Here is a 5,630-nt window from a genome sequence, read left to right as displayed (position 1 = left end):
CTCTTTCTGATGGGAACAGGGGAGCAAAGAAAGGGGTGATAAAAGGAAGTTTTCCAAACTCAACTCATAGGTAGTGAGCCCTGCATTAAGATGCAGGTATAATGGGAGTAATATGATGGGCTTACCAGATGAAATAGACTCCTTTTTCTTACCTCAAATCTGTACAAATGATAGATAGTAAAATATCATTTAAAATTCCATTTTAAATAATAGCCATTGTGGAATACACTTAGTGACCAATTAAAGAAAATAGAGAGGGTGAATGAAAGGCATTTTTAAGATATTCAAGCACTCAGAAATGTTATTAGTTACAGATTCTTTCTGACATAACTGATAGAAATATATCACACTAAGAAACAAAATGATTAATTCAAGCACAAGAAGAGGGATATTAGAATAATGGAAAAGAAATGAGGGCTGGGATTGTAGCTCAGTGGCAGAGCACTTGCCTAGCATATGTGAGGCACTGGGTTTGATCCTCAGCACCACATAAAATAAATAAATAAAACAAAGGCATTCTATCCATCTACAACTACAAAAGAAATTGGGGAAAAAATTTAAAAAGAAATGAGTGAAGTATAAGAGAATGTATCAACACAGGATGTGATGGGGTGGAAGCATAGGGCAAGGGGTGGACTGTAGTATAGTAAAGAGGGAGCAGAGGTAAAAAAACCATATACCAAGCTTCTTGCTTTGTTTGGAGAGAGAATACATGCAGATTAATGTTAAAAGCTGGTAGAGAATGCATATGTGTAATGTATGGGCAAATTTTTGAAGCTTTAAATTAAAAGGTATACTTTTGAAATCATTACTGAAAATGAAATGGAAAGAAGAGAATTTTCTCCATTTAACAAAGACAGCAAAGGGGTTGGAAACAGTGAGAAAGAAGGCAAATTTAAAAAATGCAAAATGAGATGTCAGAAATTAGTCTAAGTGCATAAGCAATCATAGTAAATGTAAATGCTAAAATTACCCTGTTAAAAGATAAAGACTCTTAGGCTTTTGCCATTTATGAGACATACATAAAACAAAATAACACAAAAAGGTTGAAAATATACTCAGTGTTAACTAAAAAGAAGGAAATGTAGTAATACCCATGCCTGACAGAAGAAGATTTAAATAATAAAGAATATTTAGTTCCTTATAGGAATAGTCCATGACAAAGATAAAACAGCAATGAACCTTTACAGCACGGTTTAACATAGATAACAGAAAATTATAATCATAGGGCAAAAATATTCTTTTTTCAGAAATCAACACATCAGGTACTAACTTACTAATCTGCTAACTACATAAAGACATCAGTATTAAAGTGATCAAATTAGCAAAGTTGAACATTTGTATGTTTGTATGAACAGAAAAGTCATACACTTTTTAAATACATATTGAATACTCATGAAATTAATGATATGTTAAGTCAAAATAGAAAGCTCAATAAATTTGAAATAATAATATCACATATGGTCACATAGTAACCATTGGGTCAATAATATAATGGTTTAAAAATAAAATAATGCTTTGAAATCTATGCCCCCAGAAAAAAGAGGGGGAAAAGCACACTTGTAATATGGTGAAAGAAGAATTAACATGAATTGGTGTGAATATACTATGTATACAACCAGAGATATAAAAAATTCTGCTCTATATGTGTAATAAGAATTGTAATGCATTCCACTGTCATGCATAAATAAAAAAAGAAAGATTAAAATGGAAAGTATAAACCAATGAAAAATGAAAAGCAATCAAATCTCTATATAACAAAACTAGTAGGATGTAACTCAGAGAAAAATTCATGGCCTTAAGTGCACTTATACAAACATGAAAACCAGGCACAGTGATGTGTGCCTGTAACCCCATCTATTCAGAAGGCTGTCATAAATTCCCAGGCAACTTAGTGAGACCCTGTCTCCAACTAAAATAAAAATGGACATGGGATATAACACAGGGGTAGAGTACCCCTGAGTTCTAGATCCAGTGCCAAAAAAATCAAACTTCAAGAGCTAGGAAAAAAATATAAACACAAAGGAAAATAAAAGAAAGGAGTTAATAAAGATAAAACATAAACCAATAAAAGGAATAAAAATAAAATTAATCAATAAGTGAAAATGGTACTTTGAAATGACAATGAAATAAATGAATGTTCTTTCTGATAAAGGAAGAGAAGACATAATTAATAATAAGACTAATAGCCCTGGAGGAGATTTTTTCATTTGGCAAATAAATTTGAAAACTTAAATAAAATTATTTTCTAGAAAATCATAAAATACCAAAACTGGTAAAGAATTAGTATAAAACTGGTTAGCCCAGTAACCACAGAAGGAATTGGAAGCCTAATCAAATATCTACCCTTAAAATGGTGATATACAGCTTCTAAAATGGCCCACAATAGTTTTTACCTCTTCATATTCACATCTTTCCTCAATTTTATTGCCTTGAACGTGGACTGGATCCTGTGTCTTGCTTCGAGTGAGTTGAATGCAACAAAAGTAATTGTGGATCCATTCCAAAATTAGGTTACAAAAAGACTGACTTCCAGCTTGGTGGCATTCTGGTTTTCCCTTGTTGGCATTGATGAAGCACATTACTGTATATCATGAGCTGACTTATGTAATGGTCAAGATGACATGAACTTCAGAGAGTCCTCTGGATAATATCCAGTGAAAAATTGATGACCTCAATTCAAAAACTCACCAGGAACTGAATCATGCTAACAGCCACGTGAGTGAGCAAAGAGGTGGCTTTGCTCCCAGTTGTACCTCATGAGGACAGCAGCCACAGTCAACACCTTGATCACAGCCTATGAGAGACCCTGAGCCAGAAATAAGCCCTGAGCTGTGCCTGGTGGCTTGACTATAGAAACTGTGAGGTCAGAAATGTTTCTATTGTTGGGGCTGGGGTTGTGGCTCAGTAATGTGAAGCACTGGATTCCATTCTCAGCACCACATAAGTAAATAAATAAGTAAAATAAAGATATTGTGTCCCTCTACAAATAAAAAGTATTTTTAAAAATGTCTGTTGTTTTAATTCACTAAGTTTTAGGGTAATTTGTTATACAGCAATATGTAACTAATATAAATATAGGCAACAAGTTCAGATTTTCTTTGTCACATAAATAGTTCCTGAGCATACCAAAAGAGAAAATATCCAACTCACTTTAGAAAGTTTCATAACTCTGATGACAGAAAGCAACAGGTTACATAAAGAATATTACAATCTAATGACACTGATGTAAAAGGCATGAGTAAACATTTAACAGATGAAATCTACTGACATACTAAAGGAATCAAAACCAAATATATTTCACCTCCAAGAATGCAACGACTTAAAAAATTATTTCATACTTGTCATGTTCTGCTCTAAGTTCTAGATTAATCATATATGTTATATATGTTATATATATATATATATATATATATATTACATATATAACATATATGATATATATATATATATATATATATATATATATATATATATATATAAACTTGCACAACAACCTCATGAGATAGTTCTTATTGTTTAAAAACTGAGGAGAGTAGAGGTTACACAAGTCCACAGTTAAAAAAATGGATGAAGAACTGCGATTTGAACCCATTTCACTATGCTGATTTGCCATTAAGAAAATCTATCAATTAATTCACTATATTGCCTTTAAGAGATAATTACACCATCATTTTAATAGATGTTTTTTTTTAAAAAAAATATGAGAAATTAAATACCCATTTCTCATTTAAATAGACTCTTAGAAAACTGTAAAATATCAGAGATTTACAGCAAACATCAAACTTAGTGGTTAATTATTAGAAGCCTTATTTACCAAACTCAAGAATAAGATGAGAGTACCCATCATCACCATGTTTCTTCTCCATTGTACTGAAGATTCTGATCAAGGGAATATAGTGAGAAATATGCTACTATTGTAAGTATTCAAAAATAAGATATAAATCATTATTATATGCAGATGGAATTAATGTCTACTCAAAGAATTCAAGAAAAGCCATTATCAAGAATAGGGAAAATTCAGCTCTACTGAAGAGACAAGATATCAGGATTAAAAATCAATGTGAAGTCCCCAAATATTTAGACCTCAAAAAACATACTTCTAAATAACACATATTGATCAAAGAAGTCTCAGAGAAATGTGAAAGTATTTTGAATTAAATAAAAAGGAAAAAAATAAAACCAGTATGTAGAGGGAAATTTAGAGTATTGGATGTATACAGGAGAAAGGGCAAATGGTCTAAAATCTAGAGTCTAAAATTCCACCTTGGTGCATAGGAAAATATATAATTGAAGCCTAAAGAAAGCAGCAGAAAAGAAAAAAAAAACAGAATAGAAACCAATGAAATTAATAAAGGGAAAACCAAAGAGAAAAATCAGCCAATTCAGCAACTGGTTCTTTGAAATTAATGATTGGCAGGTAAAAAAGAAGAAAAAGAAGAAGAAAAAAGAAAACACAAATGATTCGTATTGGAAGTGAAAGAAGAATGATCACTACGGATCTCTTAGACATTATAATAAATATTATGACCAATTATATGCCTGTAAATTTGATAAACTAGATTAAATGGGCCAATGCCTTGAGAAACACAAACTATGAAATCCAAACAGATAATCTGAACAAATTGATATCTATTAAAGAAATGAAACCATTATAACCTTCCAAAATAGAAAGCACCACGCCCAGGTGGTTTCACTGGTTAATGCTCTCAAAACTTTAAATCCCTCTCTTTCTGGTACTGCGGCGCGAGGAACAATGAGCAGCAAAGTCTCTCGCGACAAGTCCTGCACGGGAACCAGCGCAAGCTCCGCAAGTTTCTGGAAACAGTGGAGCTGCAGATCAGCTTGAAGAACTATGATCCCCAGAAGGACAAGCGCTTCTCGGGCACCGTCAGGCTTAAGTCCACTCCATGCCCTAAGTTTTCTGTGTGCGTCCTGGGGGACCAGCAACACTGTGACGAGGCCAAGGCTGTGGATATCCCCCACATGGACATCGAGGCATTGAAGAAGCTCAACAGGAATAAGAAGTTGGTCAAGAAGCTAGCCAAGAAGTATGATGCCTTTTTGGCCTCAGAGTCCTTGATAATGCAGATTCCACGAATCCTGGGTCCAGGCCTAAATAAGGCTGGCAAATTCCCTTCCCTGCTGACACACAATGAAAACATGGTGGCCAAAGTTGATGAGGTGAAATCCACAATCAAGTTTCAGATGAAGAAGGTGCTATGTCTGGCTGTTGCTGTTGGTCATGTGAAGATGACAGATGATGAGCTTGTGTATAACATCCACCTGGCTGTCAACTTCCTGGTGTCATTGCTCAAGAAGAATTGGCAGAATGTCCGGGCTTTATACATCAAGAGCACCATGGGCAAGCCCCAGCACCTGTATTAAGGCACATCCTAATAAATCCTAGTGCTACCAAAAAAAAAAAAAACTTTAAATCCTTAAGTAAGAGATGATACACATTTTCTCCAGTGTCTTCCAGAAAAAGAAATAGAAAGTACATGTCCTAGCTCATTTTGGGAGGCCAGCATTACAGCGTTTCCAAAAACAAAGACGTCACAAGAAAGGGACACTATGGACTGATATCTCTTATGCAAAAATTCTGTGTAAAATATTAACAAACTGAAGCC

General features: G+C 33.8%; 1 pseudogene; it reads left to right on the top strand.

Annotated features, from left to right (window-relative positions):
• The first annotated feature begins 4,855 nt into the window (after positions 1 to 4,855).
• LOC144252936 (large ribosomal subunit protein uL1 pseudogene) lies at positions 4,856 to 5,421 on the top strand (annotated as a pseudogene).
• Positions 5,422 to 5,630: the final 209 nt, after the last annotated feature.

This window comes from Urocitellus parryii, unplaced genomic scaffold, assembly GCF_045843805.1.
Source record: "Urocitellus parryii isolate mUroPar1 unplaced genomic scaffold, mUroPar1.hap1 Scaffold_680, whole genome shotgun sequence".
NCBI lineage: Eukaryota > Metazoa > Chordata > Mammalia > Rodentia > Sciuridae > Urocitellus > Urocitellus parryii.
Note: the sequence above shows the minus strand (reverse complement) of the source record. Positions and strands in the feature narration are given on the sequence as shown.